The sequence below is a fragment of the Leptodactylus fuscus genome, chromosome 2, assembly GCF_031893055.1.
Source record: "Leptodactylus fuscus isolate aLepFus1 chromosome 2, aLepFus1.hap2, whole genome shotgun sequence".
NCBI classification, from domain to species: domain Eukaryota; kingdom Metazoa; phylum Chordata; class Amphibia; order Anura; family Leptodactylidae; genus Leptodactylus; species Leptodactylus fuscus.
The window spans coordinates 15,637,879-15,664,187 of record NC_134266.1 but is presented as its reverse complement, the minus strand read 5'-3'; the positions used below and the strand labels follow the sequence as shown (position 1 = coordinate 15,664,187).

The 26,309-nt window shown below is 45.2% G+C and overlaps 1 protein-coding gene across 1 annotated transcript in view; it reads left to right on the top strand.

The window, feature by feature from the left end:
* Nucleotides 1-26,309, top strand: part of TMPRSS15 (transmembrane serine protease 15) — a 258,100-nt gene that overhangs the window by 158,934 nt on the left and 72,857 nt on the right. The window lies entirely within an intron of this gene.

Sequence of the window (26,309 nt, the reverse complement as noted above, 5' to 3'; positions counted from 1 at the left end):
ATCCCTGTCTCACAGTTACATAGTTCACAGTCTCATATGACCCGAATCTGAAATTAACCATTCGTATAAAGTGGAGGTCACCTGATTTAGCCAGCCAATTACTTTTTCAGATTTTTTTTTCGATGCCTCTGTTGTTGTAGTTCCTGTCCCACCTCCCCTGCACAGTTATTGGTGCAAAAAAAGCGCCAGGGAAGGTGGGAGGGGATACAAATTTTTAGTGAGTTTGCCTCATGGTGTTTGATTGTAATCGAATACCTCGAACGGCCTGATATCCGATCGAATATCAATTCGATCGCTGTTCGCTCATCTCTAATAATGATTTTATTTTGTACAGAGGCCATTGGGTCTCATCAGAGTTCGGAACCTACCAGTAGTGATTGTTACGTCTGCACCCTCTATAGCTATACTCATGACTCTGGCTCATGTCCACCATCTGACCAATGGTCTTCCACCAGGACCATTGGCCACTACCTCCCCAATAATAATTACTGTAGCCCTGTGAAGACACTGTGGACAGGGGATAGATTGGCACTTCAATGAACTGTTGGTTCTTTTCACTGGGAAACATGCATCGAGGATCATTGAGTACCATAGTGTGTATTTAACATGAATGACGACGATTTTGAAGCACAGTCTTGTGAATTCCTAGAATAGCGGATACAGATACTTGACTCATTTGTAGAACAATAGATACTCGGAACATTTACAAACTAATCCCATCATACATAAGTATTATGCACACGATGCTCATGCAGCTCAGGATCACAAAGGAAACCTCGGTAACTAGATGAGGAGTCTAAACAACACAAACAATAAAACCACCTTTCATTGCTGCTTCAGATGAGCAAATACGTGATATATAGAATATTGTAAAGGAACTAAAGCTCGGCTCTTATAAAGATGGGCAACAATTTCTTATTATTCCCCTTGGCTCGGCACATACTGAATAAAGATGGGTGAACCTTGCATTATGTATTTCATGAATATTCACAAGGTTTGTCCATTTGATTTGTTCTTGGTCAAACTTGTTTGGCTCAAACTAGAAGTCCTATAGGCCTCAGTAGGTATCCTATAGGACAGAAGAGGCTGGAAGACCACAAGAGAGACCCCAAGGAAGCCCCCTGGCACTGCTCCCCTAGGCCTCCAAGGATTACACTATGGAGTCTGAAGAGATCCACGAATATAATAGTGATTCACAGATAATGAACTCCAATGTTTTAGTATTGGGTCGATCCCAAAACTTTTTGAAATTCTGTGTTGAATTCAGTTCATTCCAAAATTGTTCATCCACCTCTCATACAGAGATCACCAGCTTTGAGAAGAAACATGGTTTTGCACTTCTTCTTTAGGATATGTTCATGCTATGCGTGTATATGTTCTTGTTGTGATGTGAGGGTTTCACTAACCTGTTAATGGGAGAGATTTATTATGCAGATGAAACCAAATTCTAGTGTAATTTGTCCCCAAAAACTGCCTAACATGCTTTGTACCAGTATATCAGATTTTTTAATCACAACGTGAATGAAAAAAGGGTGAATTCACAGAAAAGGGGTGTAGCAACAAATTTTACTGCTGTAATTTAAAGGAATTCTATCATTAGAATACCACGTAGGGATAGCCTTAAGAAAGGCTATTCTTTTCCTACCTTTAGAATTCTTGTCCGCGACGCCGGTCCATAGATATCCCATTTTTTCTCGGTATGCTAATGAGTCTTCAGATAGCAAAGGGGGTGTCCCCGATGCCACTTTAAAACTCTCCAGTGCCACCTCCATCTTCTATACCCGCACCTTTCTGCTGTGGCCTCTGCGTTGTCTTCTTTCTCAGGATGTAAATCCGATGCATGCGGACATCAGGCTTGCCGCATGTCTGTTCAGCTATTTTAGTGTGACCGCTTATAGGAACAGTACGCTCGGCCACAGTAAAATGACCAAACAGACATGTGCAGTCAGCTCTGCCCGTAGGCAGCTAACAGGAGGTGTAAAGTTAGTCTAGGCAGTCTAATAATGTGACAGCTTTATCAAACAGCATAAGACACTGTGGTAATTTCAGACTGTCTATGCTAAGATTGCATTGACTAATTTGGGTTGTACATGAACATGTGCTAGCCGCCGACCATGCCATTCATTCATGGCCAGCAGCTAGCACATCCATGTGCCTCTCATGTACCGGCAATGCCTCTGTGGTCCCACAAAGGTAATTTTTGCTACCTACATAATTTCTCATGTATGAGAAACTCTCCCCTCTACAATCTATTCTGAATGCAGCAGCCAGGCTCATCTATCAGGCTAGACGCTACAGCGATGCCTCCGGTCTGTGCCAGTCACTACATTGGCTGCCTATTCATTATAGAATAAAATATAAAGTTATCCCCCTCCTCCACAAGGCTCTCCATAATGCCGCACCTCCATACATTTCCTCCCTCATCTCTGTCTACCGCCCAACCCGTACTCTCCACTCACTCAATGACCTAACACTTACATCCTCTATTATCAGAACCTCCCACGCTCGTATACAAGACTTCTCCCGAGCTGCACCACTTCTCTGGAATGCTCTACCCCAGACAATCAGATTAACTCCCAATTTCTAGAGTTTCAAACGCAGACTAAAGACACATCTTATCAGACAGGCCGATCACAATTTCTAACGTAAACCCTTCCGTACTATAATTAGAATCCCCAAAATGTAACCCTCCTCTGTCCCCGCTCCCCATTACCCCACATGATATGATGCCATTTCAGGCTAACTTTAGAGGTCCAAGCTCTATCCACATGTTAAAGGACATGACTGGTGATGGCTCATGAAGTCTTATGTTTGTGTAATGACAGTCACCTCTATTACAAAAGTGTCTGACCCCTGTATAAGCAATGCCGCCCCTGCTACCTCTTGCGTCACCCCCTCTACCTCATAGATTGTAAGCTCTTGCGAGCGGGGCCCTCAGTCCCATTGTGTGAAATGACTTTCTTTGTAATGTATCTTTCTGTCCGTATTTGAACCCTACAAATTATACAAATCTTGTAACCTTTTCCTTTATCATGGGACCTAAGGATAACCACATAACCAGGTGACAAGTTATACTCCATAACTTGTGGCTTTACTCTGCAGGCCACTAATGGTCTGGTCATCTTCCTGGTGGTCCTTCTGATGTAAACTCAACTCTGCCGTCTTCTCCGATGTATTAGCCTAAGCCAAACTTTAGAGCCATAAAAAATGCACAGCTAGATTAGAAATAGTGCACACGTAAGAGATGAGCTATTACGGTAGGATACAGAAATAGACCACAAGGAGCAAAGCATCGAGAATTAAGTGTAAGGGAAGTAACCTGATAAATGTCGAGGGACACCATAGTGTAATCCGTCTGAAGGAAACAAATACGTTTACTTTACTTTTAAATAGAACAAGTTTATTGTTCATTTTGCTTGAACTCTCCGCATATTTCTTTATTGCTACATTTTCTCCTTTGTCCCCTGGGCTTGTACCAAATTTTTTTTTTGCAGGTTGGTTCATATAAAAGCTTGTCTGTACCACTCAATACGGCATTCTCAATTCTGTAGATGTCTCATGCCTTGAAAAGCCTCATAAATCCTTATTTCATATATTTTTCCATTGTCTTGTACAAGGTGCAGTGCTTTTGAATGATTCAGCAGCTAAGTAAGTGAGAAGTTTCAGAGCAAGAGAAATATATTTGCTATCTTGTTGAAAACGTCTGTACGGTTTCGGGAAGAATCTGTTTTCTTTTATGGAACGGCGTGTCTAAGAATCAGCATTATAATCATTCCGTATGGTATTATTGTGACCTTTCATGTCGCTCGCATATAGCATGATTTTAACAGTGTTCTCTGCTTTAGAGTAATCCTTTTTTTATTGAGAGGGTGTTCTTCAGATTAGCTGATCACAAGGGCGTGTATTCCTGGTACTTCCAACTGTTCCATCTGCAAGTGTATAATTCCCTTGCAGTGCTGGTATAGGAGAAATTAAATATTACACAGTGCTCAATGAATTATGAGCACTGCCTAGAGGATGGGAGTAGTCATAGTCCCAGGGTCACATCTGCCGTGAGGCGAGATAAGCATCTCGCCTCAGGCAGCAGAATGGTCAGGAGGCGGTTCTGAGGGTGTTTGTTGGGTTACCTTGCCCTGAGGTTCGTCCTGCAATTTCAATCAGCCCAAACAAGTCCTAAATGGAACTGCTCTAATTATAATCTGTGGTCTCTTCTGACTCCAGAGTATGATGAATGGAAGCCCGGGAGAGGTAATTAAACACAAAAAAACAGTTACTCAGCTCTCCTGGGCTCTGGTACCAATCTAGTGGCCTCTTCTGGTCTCAGAGATGTCATGAATGAATTACCTCTAAGGTCCAATCACAGGCCCATGTGGTCTCTGATATCTTTTATGGTGTCTCTGAGACCAGAGGAGGCCCAAACTCTGTGTCGAAGCCCAAGGGAGGTGAGTAATAGAGATGAGCGAACAGTGTTCTATCGAACACATGTTCGATCGGATATCAGGGTGTTCGCTATGTTCGAATCGAACACCGCGTGGTAAAGTGCGCCAAAATTCGATTCCCCTCCCACCTTCCCTGGCGCCTTTTTTGCACCAATAACAGTGCAGGGGAGGTGGGACAGGAACTACGACACCGGGGGCATTGAAAAAAATTGGAAAAAGTCATTGGCTGCCGAAATCAGGTGACCTCCATTTTAGACGAATAGTGGATTTCAAATCCGGGTCATATGAGAATGTGAACTTTGTGACTATGAGACAGGGATAGCTGTACAGGCAGGGATAGCTAGAGATAACCTTTATTTAGGGGGGAATGTTATTAAAAATAACTTTTTGGGGCTCTATCGGGTGTGTAATTGTGATTTTTGTGAGATAAACTTTTTCCCATAGGGATGCATTGGCCAGCGCTGATTGGCCAGAGTACGGAACTCGACCAATCAGCGCTGGCTCTGCTGGAGGAGGCGGAGTCTAAGATCGCTCCACACCAGTCTCCATTCAGGTCCGACCTTAGACTCCGCCTCCTCCAGCAGAGCCAGCGCTGATTGGCCGAATTCCGTACTCTGGCCAATCAGCACTGGCTAATGCATTGTATTGGCGTGATGAAGCAGTGCTGAATGTGTGTGCTTAGCACACACATTCAGCTCTACTTCATCGGGCTAATAGAATGCATTGGCCAATCAGCGCTGGCCAATGCATTCTATTAGCTTGATGAAGCAGAGTGTGCACAAGGGTTCAAGCGCACCCTCGGCTCTGATGTAGCAGAGCCGAGGCTGCACAAGGGTTCAAGCGCACCCTCGGCTCTGATGTAGCAGAGCCGAGGGTGCACTTGAACCCTTGTGCAGCCTCGGCTCTGCTACATCAGAGCCGAGGGTGCGCTTGAACCCTTGTGCACCCTCGGCTCTGCTACATCAGAGCCGAGGGTGCGCTTGAACCCTTGTGCACACTCTGCTTCATCAAGCTAATAGAATGCATTGGCCAGCGCTTATTGGCCAATGCATTCTATTAGCCCGATGAAGTAGAGCTGAATGTGTGTGCTAAGCACACACATTCAGCTCTACTTCATCGGGCTAATAGAATGCATTGGCCAGCGCTGATTGGCCAGAGTACGGAACTCGACCAATCAGCGCTGGCTCTGCTGGAGGAGGCGGAGTCTAAGGTCGGACCTGAATGGAGACTGGTGTAGAGCGATCTTAGACTCCGCCTCCTCCAGCAGAGCCAGCGCTGATTGGTCGAGTTCCGTACTCTGGTCAATCAGCGCTGGCCAATGCATTCTATTAGCGTGAACTGAGTTTGCACAGGGGTTCTAGTGCACCCTCGGCTCTGCTACATCAGATTGCTACATCTGATGTAGCAGTGCCGAGTGTGCATCAGATGTGTAGTTGAGCAAAACTGACTCAGCACTGCTAAGTCTCTGCATTCGCATAGGAATGCATTGGCCAGCCTTCGGCCAATCAGCGCTGGCTCTGCCGGAGGAGGCGGAGTCTAAGGTCGGACCTGAATGGAGACTGGTGTGGAGCGATCTTAGACTCCGCCTCCTCCAGCAGAGCCAGCACTGATTGGTCGAGTTCCGTACTCTGGCCAATCAGCACTGGCCAATGCATTTCTATGGGGAAAAGTTAGCTTGCGAAAATCGCAAACTGACAGGGATTTCCATGAAATAAAGTGACTTTTATGCCCCCAGACATGCTTCCCCTGCTGTCCCAGTGTCATTCCAGGGTGTTGGTATCATTTCCTGGGGTGTCATAGTGGACTTGGTGACCCTCCAGACACGAATTTGGGTTTCCCCCTTAACGAGTATATGTTCCCCATAGACTATAATGGGGTTCGAAACCCATTCGAACACTCGAACAGTGAGCGGCTGTTCGAATCGAATTTCGAACCTCGAACATTTTAGTGTTCGCTCATCTCTAGTGAGTAACACTATTTGTTATGTTTAATCACCTCCCTTGAGCCTCTGCTCATTATATTCTGGGGTCTGTATAATAATGGCTCTGGAGAGATGAAACCCCAAAATTGTTGCCACTATGAGATGTTATACTGTGTGGTGGGGCCTATACAGGATATTATACTTTGAAAGATCTACAATGAGACATTATACTTTATTGAAGCGCAATGATGAGACATTATACTGTGTAGAAGTGCAACTATGGGGCATAATAATGTGTGGAGGTGCCACTATGTGACATTATACTGTGTGGAGGGGCCACTATGTGACATTATACTGTGTGGAGGGGCCACTATGTGACATTATACTGTGTGGAGGGGCCACTATGTGACATTATACTGGTATGGAGGGGCCACTATGTGACATTATACTGGTATGGAGGGGCCACTATGTGACATTATACTGGTATGGAGGGGCCACTATGTGACATTATACTGTGTGGAGGGGCCACTATGTGACATTATACTGGTATGGAGGGGCCACTATGTGACATTATACTGGTATGGAGGGGCCACTATGTGACATTATACTGGTATGGAGGGGCCACTATGTGACAGTATACTGTGTGGAGTTCCCACTATGGGACATAATAATGTGTGGAGGGGCCACTATGTCACATTATACTGTGTGGAGAGGCCGCTATGGGACATTACACTATGTGCATGGGCCACTATGTGACATTATACTGGGGGGGGCGGGCACACCAGATATTCTAGATTAAATGTAGATTAAAGGTAAAGCTGACTATACACTTTAGGATGTGGTCAGTCAAGTGTGCGTCCCGATACGTGCTATCCCTTCCCCTATAGACATGCATGCACAGCTTGGTTGAGCATGCATGTGTTATGAATAGGGAAAGAGACATAAGAGGGGTTTATCTCCCTTGAGAATAATAGGATTTGGCATGTTCAAATCCAACAACCAAGGCTTTCTTTCCCCTGACATTTGTAGTCAGAGGAAAGTCGGGTAGCCACAAACATACAAGATAGTAGGTCAAACCTACCAGTTTCTTTATTCTAATGTGCATGGCCACCTTAAGGTTTTTTTAATCTGTGATGCAGGTTTCGCTTTTGGAACACCATTTACACCATATGGTGCTTAGCATGCTGATGTCTCTGGGATTGGGCTTCAGTGGTACCCTCAGGTGCACGATGTCACCTGCAGAGTAATACACAGATTGTAGGACGCAGTGAGGAGGTCTGAAAGAGGGAAGATGAGTATAAATGGGAAGATGAGTATAAATGAGTATGCCGTATGAGTATGAGTATAAATGTTTTTTTATTTAGCTTCTAGCTACTATACTCTGGGATTTGAAGAAACAAATCATGTCATGGCAGCCATTATAGTTTCTCTCAATTTGGTTTGCTTTTGTTACAAAATAAAGAATCTGGAATATTAGGGTCAAATTCAGTGTGTTGAGAACCGATTTGCCCAACGCTACTTGAAATCCTCTTATGGCCTCCTGAGAGATGTCACAGACCCTTGGGGACCACAAAGGCCTATGACTGGGCATAAACAGTCACATAGGGCAGACTAAAGTGACTACATCCACTACAGCTTGGAACATGAGACTACCATCATTAATGCACCATGTGACCACTGAGACTCAAACATATGCTTCAGCTATCCCCGGGGTCCATGAGATCACCCATGAAATAGGCCGGACGAGGACCTTGAGGGTGCTCCATACACTACAAGGGAGCTTACGAGAAGTCAGGGAAGGTGAACATAAGAGATTATTATGTTTACATAAGTCCCTGGGGCTCCATTAATTATAGTCCGGTAACGCTGAGACCCCAGAGTATTATAATAGAACTTCCATTTCAAAATGACACAAAGAGATGAACCCTGCAAATATTCACAAAACAAATTATTATTATTTTTTTTATTATTGTTTATTTATATAGCACCATTATTTCCATGGTGCTGTACATTTGGGGGTTACATACAATACACAGAATATACAGGTAGATATAATATTAACAGTGACCGACTGGCACAGTGGGGTAGAGGGCCCTGCCCGCGAGGGCTTACAATCTATGAGGGAAGGGGGTAGAGACAGAAGGAGAGGGGGAGACTGTACAGATGGCGGTGCGGTGATAGTGTTATTGGAGGTTGTAGGCCTTCCTGAATAGGGGAGTCTTCAGGGCCTTCTTGAAGCCTGTGATTGTGGGGGTCAGTCTTATGTGTCTTGGTAAAGAGTTCCAGAGTATGGGGGATGCACGGGAGAAATCTTGGAGATGGTTGTGTGAGGAGCGGATGAGAGAAGAGCGGAGTAGGAGGTCATTGGAGGATCTGAAGTTACGTGTGGGCAGGTAGTGTGAGATTAGGTCGGAGATATATGGAGGGGACAGGTTGTGGATGGCTTTGTATGTTAGCGTTAGTAGTTTGAACTCAATTCGCTGGGCTATAGGTAACTGATCACAGTTTGTTTTTCTGTATTTATGACAGAAGAGAAAAACTGAAAGCCCAGAGCAGATGTGATCCCAATCTATATTGAATTCTATTTTTATTTCGCCCTGAACTTTAACCATTCATGAAGCCTAGCCACCACCATGACACCCCCATAGAAAAAAAGTGTACAAGCTCCGGCATAGAAATAATTAGTAAATTGCATGTTTACCACTCTCTCCTTACCCGTGGGTGCCCTAGTAAACAGTAAGATCATCCCAAACCGCGCCTCAACGCCGATGGAAGAAATGTTCTTCACCTATGTAAATGCCTCGCGGCCACTGCTACTAGCGCGTTGCATTTTAAGCTTGTTACATTAGAATCAGCAGTCTGGTGTGAAGCTGATGATATCCACTTTAGGAACAGCCCAGGTTCATGGATCATTTGGTTCTGTCACACAGAAGGATACATCAGTGTACTAGGAGTGAAATTCTACTCACGGAGCAGAGCATGCCCTTGAGGTTACCTGAGGCACCGCTTTCAGGCAACAAGCAAGATGTCAGAAACATGCAGACAATATAGAAAATTTCTTTCAACCAATATATTGATACCATGATATTTTGATGCCGCTCTACATAATGTAATATTTCAAGGATTTCTTTTCATCTTTAGAGATTTCTACTTCTTTTTCATCAAGGTAATATATCATCATTTCTATCAGCGGCATTATTGTTCTCTGGCAGAGCATATACTGTACTGCTGCAACGCCGAGTGAGTATTTACCTTCTAGGATAATGAAATATTTCTAAGAGATTTGTTAAAAAGGAGCAAATTTGCAAATGATGTTTATTAAAAAAAAATTCTGCCGATTTAAATCTACAACTGTTCTGCAAATCTGGTAACAGACAACAAACAAACCATGTGTAGTCTAACCCTACAGTTATTCTCTCTTCCTTGCCAGTTATTAGTCTCTGCAAATCTACCAAATGAGTGTACACTGAGGGGCAAAAGGGTAACAATGTTTCGAACTTGTGACTTTCAGTCTCCATATCTGACCATCCACTACAGCTCGGAACATGAGACTACCATCGTTTTCTAGAAAACCATCTTGGCTATCTCATACATAAATTTGACTTTCAACTATTTAGCATATAATTAGTTATGCAGATTCTTGCTATTGTTATTGTTTTGCTCCTAAAATCTAAATTTAAAGGGATTCTACCATTAAAGCAACTTTTTTCTAATTACCACGTCGGAATAGCCTTAAGAAAGGCTATTCGTCTCCTACCTTTAGATGTGGTCTCCGTCGCGCCGTTCCTTAGAAATACTGGTACTTACCGGTATGCTAATGAGGTCTCGGCAGCAATGAGGGCGTCCTTCTTCTTCATCTGCCTCCTCCCTTTGTCTGTCGTCTTCTTTTTCGTCATGTCTGACGCCTGAGAAGTCGGCTCTGACAGCGAGACCCTGTTAGAGCCGACTGCGCATGCCAGCCGGCAGCCATATTTCCAAGGCTGCAATTGCGCACATGCGCAGTACGCTCCTCACATCTTCGCTGAACAGAGTGTACTGCGCATGCTCAGTAAGGTCCATACAGCCCTCCGATGCCTGGATGAGTTCACTCGCGCGTCGGAGGGCTGTACGGACTTTACTGAGCATGCGCAGTACACTCTGTTCGGCGAAGACGTGAGGAGCGTATTGCGCATGCGCGCAATTGCAGCCTTGGAAATATGGCCGCCGGCCAGCAGAGCCGACTGCGCAGGCGTCAGACATGATTAAGAAAGAAGACGACAGACAAGGGGAGGAGGCAGATGAAGAAGAAGGACGCCCCCATTGCTGCCAATACCTCATTAGCATACCGGTAAGTACCGGTATTTCTAAGGAACGGCGCGACGGAGACCACATCTAAAGGTAGGAGACGAATAGCCTTTCTTAAGGCTATTCCGACGTGGTAATTAGAAAAAAGTTGCTTTAATGGTAGAATCCCTTTAAATTTTTATTATTTTGTAAATCCAGCTTTCTGCCCAAAAACTTTTGGTCATGCTCTCGATCAGACTCAAAGATGTCTTGACCAAAATCTGATCCCAGGTCTCTTCTTCATATTCTCAATGTTGGTGCATACATAGTGCATACTCACTTGGGTAAGAATAAAAAATTTTCTTCAACTCTACCCATAAGTATTCAACTCAGTTGAGGACTGTGGAGGCCAATCCAGGTCCTCTACTTCATTGTCATTGAATCATTTCTTTGCTAATCACAACATATGCTTCGGGCCATTGTCCTGATGGAACACTATGTCATCCTTTTCATACCCTTAGTACTCGAGTGTACAAAGTAACTCATCTTGTTGGATGCTCATATATATATATCTCAGCATTGAGACCACCATCGATCCTGGTGAAGTATCCAATGCCTTTGGTTATGAAACATTCCCATATCATCAGGCTTCCTCCACCAAACTTGACAGTTCCTTCAATTTCTCGATCCATTAGCCCCCTTTTCCCTTGATTCTTCCAGACCCATTTGCACCCATCAGAGCCCAGTCTATTGACTTTCATTTCCACAGTTTTTGTGATTTTTTTGAAAACTGGAACTTCTTATGATGATATTAAAGTCGAGGCTTCTTCACCTTTTTTGGGCAACCTTTTCAGGCTTGTGTAACACTTGTCACACAGTGCTTGGATGCTTGGATGTCTGTGATCTCAATATTACGAAGCCAACGAGCCACCATCGCTGCTTTGTTTGTCGTGCCGGATCTGATAGACTATGTGATGAGCTGACTTGTTGATGCCGGTATTTTCCCTGGATGTCCACCTCTTGGCTTTGGAATGAACGGGTGGACTTCCAGCTGTCATGACACTCACATGATACAGTTTGGCAATTTTCTTGGCTGACTACTATCGATGAGTTGGATGAGGCTGTTTCTCTTTTCTTGGGAAATCTTCTTCATTGCTGATCCTTGAACAAGGGCCAAAAGATTTTAAACAGTCTCTGGAACAATTATTAGCAATATCCATTGGGAAAACCGAGTAAAAGACACCAAGCAAAAAATGCAAAACCCCATACATTACTAGATTACTGCTGGACTTCTGAACAATTTGCAGCTTGTTTCTTCTTTTTTTCAGTTTGAAAGATATGACCCCCGGGAAGGTTAATACAAATGGGCAAATACAAAGCCACCCACAATCTGGGAGCATCTCCTACACACATGGTAATGGGAAGCCATTAACGTGATCTGAACCAGGCCTAACCTTGTACATTATGTCTCTCAAGAAAGATTCCTTCTATAAATATTACAATTCAGACAGCAACGTAATAGCTTTTAATGTTGGAAAGAAATTACAACTCTGCAAACCATATGCAAAGATCCTGTTTTCTGTATGTGTCTTCATAAAGGATAAGTTTTGATAAAGGTCATTCACATACAGTATTCATTTAAAGGTATGTCACCATGCTGTCTTCTATTTATGGTAAAGTATTGGCTTCTACTTTAGACAGCATATACTTCGGTCATCAACAGACTGGTGCAGGAGGTGTCTACATTATTAAGAGGGTCTGGCTTCCCAATAATTCAGCCACATTGCCATACACCAAAATGGAAATCTATATAAATCTATGTGTAGATTTCAAGTATAACTTACGACAGCTTTCTGGTGTAAGTTTCTTGGTCTGAGATGTCCTCGTCTTTGTCTGCCTTGGTCTCGGTGATGCCCCTATGCTTTTCCTAAATAGTGGGAAGTGGAATGCAGAAGAAACAATGTGAAATGGGGAAAGACGTGAAAGACGTGCACCAAAGATGTGCCACATAAGTAAATACCCCCAATGACTTGGAAGCTTTTGGCATATGGGACTTGCATGGCGTGCTGTAATTTAGTTTACCATTAGAGATGAGCGAATAGTTAAATACTCGATATTCGATATTCGTTTCGAGTAGCCCCTCAATATTCGACTACTTGAATCGAATATCGAATCCTATTATACTCTATGGGGGAAAAATGCTCGTTTCAGGGGTAGGCAACATTCGATCAAATTATACTTACCAAGTCCACGAGTGAGGGTCGGGCTGGATTCTCCGAGAAGTCTTCTCCGCGCAGCGTCCCCGCGGCGTCTTCTGGCTCTGAATTCACTCTGCCAGGCATCGGGCCTGGGCAGAGCCGACTGCACATGCCTGCACTACAAGAAAATGGCCGCTTACAGTCAAAGTGGCCATTTTTTTGTAGCATGGGCATGTGCAGTCGGCTCTGCCCAGGCCCGATGCCTGGCAGAGTGAATTCAGAACTGGAAAACGCCGTGGGAACGCTGCGCGGAGAAGACTTCTAAAGGTAGGAGAAGAACCAGCGTTGATTGGCCGACTGTATAGCATTCGGCCAATCAACGCTGGTTCTGCATCAAATTTTTCCATTCGAATAGCGAGTAGTATTCAATCAAGTATGAGTATTTTGAATACCGTAGTATTCAATCAAATACCTACTCGATCGAATACTACTTGCTCATCTCTATTTACCATCAATACTTACACAACATCTAAACGCAGTAGAAAGGAACGAACGGACAATGAACTTTGGTTTATGTTGTTATGGCCGGCAGACCCAACTTACATCTACTCTAAAAGGGTTTGCATCTTTGGAATGGCTGCATGGATTTGGACAAAAAAAAAAAAAAAAAAAAAGCACAACATTTTTTAGGATGACAGGTCCTATCAGAAGATGTAAGTCTTTGGGGCTTTCAGATCTGGTGGCAGGTCCTCTTTAATGTGTCAGAGAAGAAACCTACCCATTCGTATGGATAATTTTGTAAATCATTGCTATGGCATTATTATTTTTGGTTGCTTTTTATTTCTCCTTTACTGATAGAGGCCTTTGTGCTCTGCGTTGGAGCATCAAGAACAAGGAGCTAAAAATATAGACGGAAAATATGATATGTAGCTTCGAAAACGGGACAAAAGACTTCACAATGAATACGAAATTAATAGCGTAGTATACAATAAATGTCATGACCTTGACGATAGGATCTGGAATGAAAATAACAAATGCTCAATTACATGTGGTCAATGTAAAAATTAGAGAGCTGCTGACGTTTTTAGAAAATGTGTTAGGATTGCTAAATGTATCTTCCATATTTTAAAACATTGAGAAGATTTAATGTCTCTGCCTGTTTGGGTCACTGCGCCACCCTCCGCTCGCATGCTGCGGGGCAGGAGGTGTGTACAGTTTGATTCTTTGCTTAGAGTTTTTCATTGCACTGTGTGAACACTGCTCTATTACCTATCTCCATAATTGAATCTCCACCACACCCATCTCCTGCACCTTGTTTCAATTTGTTCATCAATTAGTTAATTCTAGCCTTGCCTGTGTTATTGACAGCCTGTCTACCAATCAAGCCTAGGGCAGGTCTTTGACTTCCTATATGCAGGTCATCAGCCCACACAGGCTTGCTGGCTATTGTGACTCTGACCTTAGACCTTATCCCTGCTAAGATCCCCCTTCTGCTACTATTGTATTTTTCACCTCTGGCTTACCCTTTGACTATTCTCTTGGATTTTGATTCTGAACTGTGTTGCTTGACTGTTACTGGACCCTTGGCTAGCTGACCTTCATTTGTTGTTGATTGTCTTGACTGCATTCTGTGTTGTCACTTATATAGGTAGGGCTTTGTTGACCAGTTGTTGCCTATTGCTTAGGATAGGACCAACAAGCAGGAGGGGCAGCGGGGGGTTCCAGCTTAGGGCTCAATGTCTATTGTGTCCCTGCCCCAGGGTTCACCAGCAGCTAGTGGGAAAGTGCTGCTCTAGAAATTCTCTTACAGAAGATACCAAAAGGATTTCAACTCTGGAGGCCTGCAGCAGATCTAGGTCTATTGTCTGTTTATTATAGGCATAGGTATAGGCGCATTGCTCTGCCCGAGGCCTACAAGTTTGACCGCCTGCAGTGGAAGAAGATGCGTGAAGAGGATGTTCCAGATGAAGATAGAGGCATTGCTGAAGAGATCTCTCGCAGCTTTGGGGACGCCCTCAGTGCTGTTTGAATACTGGTGCCCACCCCCAGTGTTGCAAGATAACTCATTTGCATACCGACAAAAACTGGGATTTCTACAGAACGGCAGCATGAAGAAGACATCAAAAGGTAGGAGAAGAATAGACTTTCTTAAGGCTATTCCGTTGTTGTGTCAACTAGAAAAAAAAGTGTTTTAATGGAAAAATACCTTTAAGTAGGTGGGAACTGTAAATTTTTAGGGCAATGCCTAACAAGTAGACCACTATTCGGGACAGGTACTATAATTTCTGAAAATAAGTATTTCCATTCCATTTACGGACATCAATTATATATCAAGCACTGGTGCTGCCAAAAATTTAATATGACTGTACTAGCAATGAGCAAACTGTTTTGGACAGACCCAAATTCAACCTGAACCAGAAAAGTTTGGGATATGCTTCCCACAAAGCACTTTTACACTCTGGGGTCTCCACAGATTCCAGGCCCAGGGGAGGTGAGTAAAAATAAGAAACAGTTATACTCGCCTCACCTCATCTCTCCTGGGAATCCGGCAATTCCCTGCCATCCTCTTCAGGCCTCTTCTGACATATTTATCAATTTAAAGTGATTTCTATCAGTGAGAAAGTGGGGAGAAAACAAATAAGAAAAGTCTTTTGTTGTAAGGTAAAAAGCTGTCATAGTTATATTAAACACCAACAAAAGATCCTATAAAGATGCCGCATATATCAGGTTTTACCACTACATACAATAGCATCATTGTGTATTGTAAAACTTAGTTAAGATTTTCCCCTGAGAGAGTTTTTTGTGCTCGCAGAATGAGCAATTTTAAGTTGTCACTTCTTACACCAGATCATACGTCCAGCTGTTTCCATGCAGAGTAGAGGCTTTCACAGTAGAACATATGAATCAGAAGCCAATACCAACAAGTGAACATGCTGAGCTCATGTAAGATGGAAAAAAAAGAAAAAAAGATTATTTTTTGGAAACCAAAAACAAAACTAGTTTATATATATATATATATATATATATATATATATATATATATATATATATATATAAAAAAAAAAAAAAAAAAAAAAAAGGATTCGGCATTGTATTGGGACAATAGTGGTTTTTGAAAATTGCTACTGAGAATTTACACTGTGTGAAATCTATAAAAGGAAATCTGGTCAGGATAAATGGTGGTCCGCTCAAAGAATGGGTCTTTGGAGACATTTGACTATACATATAAGAGAGAGAGAGATAGATAGATAGATAGATAGATAGATAGATAGATAGATAGATAGATAGATAGATAGATAGCAGGAAAAATCTTTGAGCAAATTGTCAAGGAACATTTACTTCGGTACCTGGATGGGAAGGCATTAATTAACCAGAGCCAGCACGGCTTTATGACCAATAAATCTTGTCAGACTAACCTGATTTCCTTCTACAACAAAATCACTGAATGGTTGGACCAAGGGAATGCCGTGGACATAGTATATCTTGACTTCAGTAAGGCATTTGATAAAGTATCACATAACCTTCTTATTGAAAAAATGATTAAGTATGGTTTTGACTAGAGATGAGCGAACAGTGTTCTATCGAACTCATGTTCGATCGGATATTAGGCTGTTCGGCATGTTCGAATCGAATCGAACACCGCGTGGTAAAGTGCGCCATTACTCGATTCCCCTCCCACCTTCCCTGGCGCCTTTTTTGCTCCAATAACAGCGCTGGGTAGGTGGGACAGGAACTACGACACCGGTGACGTTGAAAAAAGTAGGCAAAACCCATTGGCTGCCGAAAACATGTGACCTCTAATTTAAAAGAACAGCGACGCCCAGCTTCGCGTCATTCTGAGCTTGCAATTCACCGAGGACGGAGGTTTCCGTCCAGCTAGCTAGGGCTTAGATTCTGGGTAGGCAGGGACAGGCTAGGATAGGAAGGAGAAGACAACCAACAGCTCTTGTAAGAGCTAAATTCCAGGGAGAAGCTTGTCAGTGTAACGTGGCACTGACGGGCTCAATCGCCGCAACCCAGCTTTCCCAGGATCCTGAATGGAATACACTGTCAGTGTATTCCCGTATACCCGATATATACCCCGATACCCGTTCCAACGGTGTGCCCCCCCACCTTCACCCCAGAAATACCCTGCAAGTCCCCTAGCAATAGAATTGGGGCTATATACACCCACAATTTTTACTACTGGTATACAGTGCCATTGTCTGACTGGGAATTCAAAGAATATATTGGGAATACAAATACCCTCATTTCTTGCTACTGCCATATAGTGCCAGTGTCTGACTGGGAATTCAAAGAATATATTGGGGTTACGTGCACCCACAATTTTTACTACTGGTATACAGTGCCATTGTCTGACTGGGAATTCAAAGAGTATATTGGGAATACAAATACCCTCATTTCTTGCTACTGCCATATAGTGCCAGTTTCTGACTGGGAATTCAAAGAATATATTGGGGTTACGTGCACCCACAATTTTTACTACTGGTATACAGTGCCATTGTCTGACTGGGAATTCAAAGAATATATTGGGGTTATAAATACCCTCATTTCTTGCTACTGCCATATAGTGCCAGTTTCTGACTGGGAATTCAAAGAATATATTGGGGTTACGTGCACCCACAATTTTTACTACTGGTATACAGTGCCATTGTCTGACTGGGAATTCAAAGAATATATTGGGGTTATAAATACCCTCATTTCTTGCTACTGCCATATAGTGCCAGTTTCTGACTGGTAATTCAAAGAATATATTGGGGTTACGTGCACCCACAATTTTTACTACTGGTATACAGTGCCATTGTCTGACTGGGAATTCAAAGAGTATATTGGGAATACAAATACCCTCATTTCTTGCTACTGCCATATAGTGCCAGTGTCTGACTGGGAATTCAAAGAATATATTGGGGTTACGTGCACCCACAATTTTTACTACTGGTATACAGTGCCATTGTCTGACTGGGAATTCAAAGAGTATATTGGGAATACAAATACCCTCATTTCTTGCTACTGCCATATAGTGCCAGTTTCTGACTGGGAATTCAAAGAATATATTGGGGTTACGTGCACCCACAATTTTTACTACTGGTATACAGTGCCATTGTCTGACTGGGAATTCAAAGAATATATTGGGGTTATAAATACCCTCATTTCTTGCTACTGCCATATAGTGCCAGTTTCTGACTGGGAATTCAAAGAATATATTGGGGTTACGTGCACCCACAATTTTTACTACTGGTATACAGTGCCATTGTCTGACTGGGAATTCAAAGAATATATTGGGGTTATAAATACCCTCATTTCTTGCTACTGCCATATAGTGCCAGTTTCTGACTGGTAATTCAAAGAATATATTGGGGTTACGTGCACCCACAATTTTTACTACTGGTATACAGTGCCATTGTCTGACTGGGAATTCAAAGAGTATATTGGGAATACAAATACCCTCATTTCTTGCTACTGCCATATAGTGCCAGTGTCTGACTGGGAATTCAAAGAATATATTGGGGTTACGTGCACCCACAATTTTTACTACTGGTATACAGTGCCATTGTCTGACTGGGAATTCAAAGAGTATATTGGGAATACAAATACCCTCATTTCTTGCTACTGCCATATAGTGCCAGTTTCTGACTGGGAATTCAAAGAATATATTGGGGTTACGTGCACCCACAATTTTTACTACTGGTATACAGTGCCATTGTCTGACTGGGAATTCAAAGAATATATTGGGGTTATAAATACCCTCATTTCTTGCTACTGCCATATAGTGCCAGTTTCTGACTGGGAATTCAAAGAATATATTGGGGTTACGTGCACCCACAATTTTTACTACTGGTATACAGTGCCATTGTCTGACTGGGAATTCAAAGAATATATTGGGGTTATAAATACCCTCATTTCTTGCTACTGCCATATAGTGCCAGTTTCTGACTGGTAATTCAAAGAATATATTGGGGTTACGTGCACCCACAATTTTTACTACTGGTATACAGTGCCATTGTCTGACTGGGAATTCAAAGAGTATATTGGGAATACAAATACCCTCATTTCTTGCTACTGCCATATAGTGCCAGTGTCTGACTGGGAATTCAAAGAATATATTGGGGTTACGTGCACCCACAATTTTTACTACTGGTATACAGTGCCATTGTCTGACTGGGAATTCAAAGAGTATATTGGGAATACAAATACCCTCATTTCTTGCTACTGCCATATAGTGCCAGTTTCTGACTGGGAATTCAAAGAATATATTGGGGTTACGTGCACCCACAATTTTTACTACTGGTATACAGTGCCATTGTCTGACTGGGAATTCAAAGAATATATTGGGGTTATAAATACCCTCATTTCTTGCTACTGCCATATAGTGCCAGTTTCTGACTGGGAATTCAAAGAATATATTGGGGTTACGTGCACCCACAATTTTTACTACTGGTATACAGTGCCATTGTCTGACTGGGAATTCAAAGAATATATTGGGGTTATAAATACCCTCATTTCTTGCTACTGCCATATAGTGCCAGTTTCTGACTGGTAATTCAAAGAATATATTGGGGTTACGTGCACCCACAATTTTTACTACTGGTATACAGTGCCATTGTCTGACTGGGAATTCAAAGAGTATATTGGGAATACAAATACCCTCATTTCTTGCTACTGCCATATAGTGCCAGTGTCTGACTGGGAATTCAAAGAATATATTGGGGTTACGTGCACCCACAATTTTTACTACTGGTATACAGTGCCATTGTCTGACTGGGAATTCAAAGAGTATATTGGGAATACAAATACCCTCATTTCTTGCTACTGCCATATAGTGCCAGTGTCTGACTGGGAATTCAAAGAATATATTGGGGTTACGTGCACCCACAATTTTTACTACTGGTATACAGTGCCATTGTCTGACTGGGAATTCAAAGAGTATATTGGGAATACAAATACCCTCATTTCTTGCTACTGCCATATAGTGCCAGTTTCTGACTGGGAATTCAAAGAATATATTGGGGTTACGTGCACCCACAATTTTTACTACTGGTATACAGTGCCATTGTCTGACTGGGAATTCAAAGAGTATATTGGGAATACAAATACCCTCATTTCTTGCTACTGCCATATAGTGCCAGTGTCTGACTGGGAATTCAAAGAATATATTGGGGTTACGTGCACCCACAATTTTTACTACTGGTATACAGTGCCATTGTCTGACTGGGAATTCAAAGAGTATATTGGGAATACAAATACCCTCATTTCTTGCTACTGCCATATAGTGCCAGTTTCTGACTGGGAATTCAAAGAATATATTGGGGTTACGTGCACCCACAATTTTTACTACTGGTATACAGTGCCATTGTCTGACTGGGAATTCAAAGAGTATATTGGGAATACAAATACCCTCATTTCTTGCTACTGCCATATAGTGCCAGTGTCTGACTGGGAATTCAAAGAATATATTGGGGTTACGTGCACCCACAATTTTTACTACTGGTATACAGTGCCAATTTCTAACTAGGAATTCAAAATGCGCAAGGCTCCCGGAAAGGGACGTGGACGAGGCCGTGGGTGAGGTCGGGGGAATGGTTCTGGGGAGCAAGGTAGCAGTGAAGCCACAGGGCGTCCCGTGCCTACTCCTGTGGGGCAGCAAGCATTGCGCCACTCCACAGTGCCAGGGTTGCTTGCCACATTAACTAAACTGCAGGGTACAAACCTTAGTAGGCCCGAGAACCAGGAACAGGTCTTGCAATGGCTGTCAGAGAACGCTTACAGCACATTGTCCAGCAGCCAGTCAGACTCTGCCTCCTCTCCTCCTATTACCCAACAGTCTTGTCTTCCTTCCTCCCAAAATTCCGAAGCTTTACAGAACAATAACCCAAACTGTCCCTGCTCCCCAGAGCTGTTCTCCGCTCCTTTCATTGTCCCTCAACCTGCCTCTCCACGTCACGATTCCACGAACCTAACAGAGGAGCATCTGTATCCAGATGCTCAAACACTAGAGTCTCCTCCATCTCCGTTCGATTTGGTGGTGGATGACCAGCAACCCACCCTCATCGACGATGATGTGACGCAGTTGCCGTCAGGGCATCCAGTTGACCGGCGCATTGTGCGGGAGGAGGAGATGAGACAGGAGTTGGAAGAGGAAGTGGTGGATGATGAGGACACTGACCCGACCTGGACAGGGGGGATGTCAAGCGGGGAAAGTAGTGTGGATGTTGAGGCAGGTGCAGCACCAAAAAGGGTAGCTAGAGGCAGAGGCAGAGGTCAGCAGCTTAGGCGAAGCCAGGCCACACCCGGAATCTCCCAAGATGTTCCAGTTCGTACCCAGCCCCGAAAAACTCCCACCTCGAGGGCACGTTTCTCGAAGGTGTGGAGTTTTTTCAAGGAATGCGCCGAGGACAGATATAGTGTTGTCTGCACAATTTGCCTCTCGAAATTGATTAGGGGCTCTGAGAAGAGCAACCTGTCCACCACTTCAATGCGCCGTCATTTGGAATCCAAGCACTGGAATCAGTGGCAGGCAGCAACGGCAGGACAAAGGCCGACTGCCGTTCACGCCACTGCCACTGCCTCTGCCTCTGCCTCTGCCACTGCCACTGCTGACTGTGCTGGCGATGCACTCCAGAGGACGAGCCAGGACACCACTTCATCTGCCTCCGCCACTTTGTTGACTTCTACCTCATCCTCCCCTGGTCCTGTCTTATCTCCTTCTCCTGCACCATCAAAGGCACCATCAGGCGTTTCTTTACAACAACCCACCATCTCTCAGACATTGGAGCGGCGGCAGAAATACACTGCTAACCACCCACACGCGCAAGCCTTGAACGCCAACATCGCTAAACTGCTGGCCCAGGAGATGTTGGCGTTCCGGCTTGTTGAAACTCCCGCCTTCCTGGACCTGATGGCAACTGCGGCACCTCGCTATGCCGTCCCTAGCCGTCACTACTTCTCCCGGTGTGCCGTCCCCGCCTTGCACCAGCACGTGTCACTCAACATCAGGCGGGCCCTTAGTTCCGCGCTTTGCACAAAGGTCCACTTGACCACCGACGCGTGGACAAGTGCATGCGGACAGGGACGCTACATTTCACTGACGGCACACTGGGTGAATGTAGTTGAGGCTGGGACTGCTTCCCAAACTGGCCCGGTGTACCTCGTCTCCCCGCCTAACATTCCTGGCAGGGACACGAGAAGAACACCCCCCTCCTCCTCCTCCTCCTCTACCGCCTCCTCCTCCGCCACCGCCTCCTCCTCCGCCACCGCCTCCTCCTCCGCTGTTAGATTGACCCCAGCTACGAGTTGGAAACGTTGCAGCACTGGCGTTGGTAGACGTCAGCAGGCTGTGCTGAAGCTGATCAGCTTGGGGGACAGACAGCACACTGCCTCCGAGGTGAGGGATGCCCTCCTCGATGAGACGGCAATATGGTTTGAGCCGCTGCACCTGGGCCCAGGCATGGTCGTTTGTGATAACGGCCGGAACCTGGTAGCAGCTCTGGAGCTTGCCGGACTCCAACATGTTCCATGCCTGGCCCACGTCTTCAACCTAGTGGTGCAACGTTTCCTAAAGAGCTACCCCAATGTTCCAGAGCTACTGGTGAAAGTGCGGCGCATGTGCGCCCACTTTCGCAAGTCGACAGTAGCCGCTGCTAGCTTAAAATCTCTCCAGCAACGCCTGCATGTGCCACAACACCGGCTTTTGTGCGACGTCCCCACACGCTGGAACTCAACGTTTCAGATGTTGAATAGAGTGGTTGAGCAGCAGAGACCTTTGATGGAATACCAGCTACAAAACCCTAGGGTGCCACAAAGTCAGCTGCCTCAGTTTCACATCCATGAGTGGCCATGGATGAGAGACCTTTGTGACATCCTACGGGTCTTTGAGGAGTCCACAAGGAGGGTGAGCTCTGAGGATGCGATGGTGAGCCTTACAATCCCGCTCTTGTGTGTTCTGAGAGAATCCCTGATTGACATCAGGGATAACTCAGATCACACAGAGGAGTTAGGGATAGCATCCGATCCGTCACAGCTGGAGAGTAGGTCCACACATCTGTCCGCTTCACTGCGTTTAATGGAGGAGGAGGAGGAGGAGGAGGAGGAAGAAGAGTTGTCCGATGATGTGATGGTGATACAGGAGGCTTCCGGGCAACTTCGAATCGTCCCATTGTTGCAGCGCGGATGGGTAGACATGGAGGATGAGGAGGAAATGGAGATTGAACTTTCCGGTGGGGCCAGAGGAGTCATGCCAACTAACACTGTGGCAGACATGGCTGAGTTCATGTTGGGGTGCTTTACAACCGACAAGCGTATTGTCAAAATCATGGAGGACAACCAGTACTGGATCTTTGCTATCCTTGACCCCCGGTATAAAAACAACATCTCGTCTTTTATTCCGGTAGAGGGGAGGGCCAATCGCATCAATGCTTGCCACAGGCAATTGGTGCAGAATATGATGGAGATGTTTCCAGCATGTGACGTTGGCGGCAGGGAGGGCAGTTCCTCCAGTAGGCAACCAAGTTCTCACCGGTCCACACAAACGAGGGGCACACTGTCTAAGGTCTGGGACACCTTGATGGCACCCCCTCGCCAAAGTGCCGCCACGGAGGGTCCTAGTGTCACCAGGCGTGAGAAGTATAGGCGCATGTTGCGGGAATACCTTTCCGACCACAGCCCTGTCCTCTCCGACCCCTCTGCGCCCTACACGTATTGGGTGTCGAAGTTGGACCTGTGGCTTGAACTTGCCCTATATGCCTTGGAGGTGCTGTCCTGTCCTGCCGCCAGCGTCCTATCTGAGAGGGTGTTCAGTGCAGCCGGTGGCATCATCACTGACAAGCGCACCCGTCTGTCAGCTGAGAGTGCCGACCGGCTCACTTTGATAAAAATGAACCACCACTGGGTAGAGCCGTCATTTTTGTGCCCACCTGTGTAAAGCACCCCAACATGAAACTCCATGTCTGTACTCAACCTCTCCAATTCCTCCGCATCCTCATACTCATCCACCATAAGCGTTGCACAATTCTGCTAATACTAGGCTCCCTCCACCCTGATTTCCCCCAACTCTGCTGGTTAGAGGCTCCCTCCACCATGAATTTGCCCAAACTGGGCTGTTTAGAGGCTCCCTCCACCATGAATTGGTCCAAACTGGGTTTTTTAGAGGCTCCCTCCACCATGAATTTGCCCAAACTGGGCTGTTTAGAGGCTCCCTCCACCATGAATTGGTCCAAACTGGGCTGGTTAGAGGCTCCCTCCACCATGAATTTGCCCAAACTGGGCTGTTTAGAGGCTCCCTCCACCATTAATTGGTCCAAACTGGGCTGGTTAGAGGCTCCCTCCACCATGAATTTGCCCAAACTGGGCTGTTTAGAGGCTCCCTCCACCATGAATTGGTCCAAACTGGGGTGGTTAGAGGCTCCCTCCACCATGAATTGGTCCAAACTGGGGTGGTTAGAGGCTCCCTCCACCATTAATTGGTCCAAACTGGGCTGGTTAGAGGCTCCCTCCACCATGAATTTGCCCAAACTGGGCTGTTTAGAGGCTCCCTCCACCATTAATTGGTCCAAACTGGGCTGGTTAGAGGCTCCCTCCACCATGAATTTGCCCAAACTGGGCTGTTTAGAGGCTCCCTCCACCATGAATTGGTCCAAACTGGGGTGGTTAGAGGCTCCCTCCACCATGAATTGGTCCAAACTGGGGTGGTTAGAGGCTCCCTCCACCATTAATTGGTCCAAACTGGGCTGGTTAGAGGCTCCCTCCACCATTAATTGGTCCAAACTGGGCTGGTTAGAGGCTCCCTCCACCATGAATTTGCCCAAACTGGGGTGGTTAGAGGCTCCCTCCACCATTAATTGGTCCAAACTGGGCTGGTTAGAGGCTCCCTCCACAATTAATTGGTCCAAACTGGGCTAATTAGAGGCTCCCTCCACCATGAATTGGTCCAAACTGGGTTTTTTAGAGGCTCCCTCCACCATGAATTTGCCCAAACTGGGCTGTTTAGAGGCTCCCTCCACCATGAATTGGTCCAAACTGGGCTGGTTAGAGGCTCCCTCCACCATGAATTGGTCCAAACTGGGGTGGTTAGAGGCTCCCTCCACCATTAATTGGTCCAAACTGGGCTGGTTAGAGGCTCCCTCCACCATTAATTGGTCCAAACTGGGCTGGTTAGAGGCTCCCTCCACCATGAATTTGCCCAAACTGGGGTGGTTAGAGGCTCCCTCCACCATTAATTGGTCCAAACTGGGCTGGTTAGAGGCTCCCTCCACAATTAATTGGTCCAAACTGGGCTAATTAGAGGCTCCCTCCACCATGAATTGGTCCAAACTGGGTTTTTTAGAGGCTCCCTCCACCATGAATTTGCCCAAACTGGGCTGTTTAGAGGCTCCCTCCACCATGAATTGGTCCAAACTGGGCTGGTTAGAGGCTCCCTCCACCATGAATTGGTCCAAACTGGGGTGGTTAGAGGCTCCCTCCACCATTAATTGGTCCAAACTGGGCTGGTTAGAGGCTCCCTCCACAATTAATTGGTCCAAACTGGGCTAATTAGAGGCTCCCTCCACCATGAATTGGTCCAAACTGGGTTTTTTAGAGGCTCCCTCCACCATGAATTTGCCCAAACTGGGCTGTTTAGAGGCTCCCTCCACCATGAATTGGTCCAAACTGGGCTGGTTAGAGGCTCCCTCCACCATGAATTTCCCAAAACTTGGCTGTTTAGAGGCTCCCTCCACCATTAATTGGTCCAAACTGGGCTGGTTAGAGGCTCCCTCCACCATTAATTGGTCCAAACTGGGCTGGTTAGAGGCTCCCTCCACCATGAATTTCCCAAAACTTGGCTGTTTAGAGGCTCCCTCCACCATTAATTGGTCCAAACTGGGCTGGTTAGAGGCTCCCTCCACCATGAATTTGCCCAAACTGGGCTGTTTAGAGGCTCCCTCCACCATGAATTGGTCCAAACTGGGTTTTTTAGAGGCTCCCTCCACCATTAATTGGTCCAAACTGGGCTGGTTAGAGGCTCCCTCCACAATTAATTGGTCCAAACTGGGCTAATTAGAGGCTCCCTCCACCATGAATTGGTCCAAACTGGGTTTTTTAGAGGCTCCCTCCACCATGAATTTGCCCAAACTGGGCTGTTTAGAGGCTCCCTCCACCATGAATTGGTCCAAACTGGGCTGGTTAGAGGCTCCCTCCACCATGAATTGGTCCAAACTGGGGTGGTTAGAGGCTCCCTCCACCATTAATTGGTCCAAACTGGGCTGGTTAGAGGCTCCCTCCACCATTAATTGGTCCAAACTGGGCTGGTTAGAGGCTCCCTCCACCATGAATTTGCCCAAACTGGGCTGTTTAGAGGCTCCCTCCACCATTAATTGGTCCAAACTGGGCTGGTTAGAGGCTCCCTCCACCATGAATTTGCCCAAACTGGGCTGTTTAGAGGCTCCATCCACCATGAATTGGTCCAAACTGGGCTGGTTAGAGGCTCCCTCCACCATGAATTTCCCAAAACTTGGC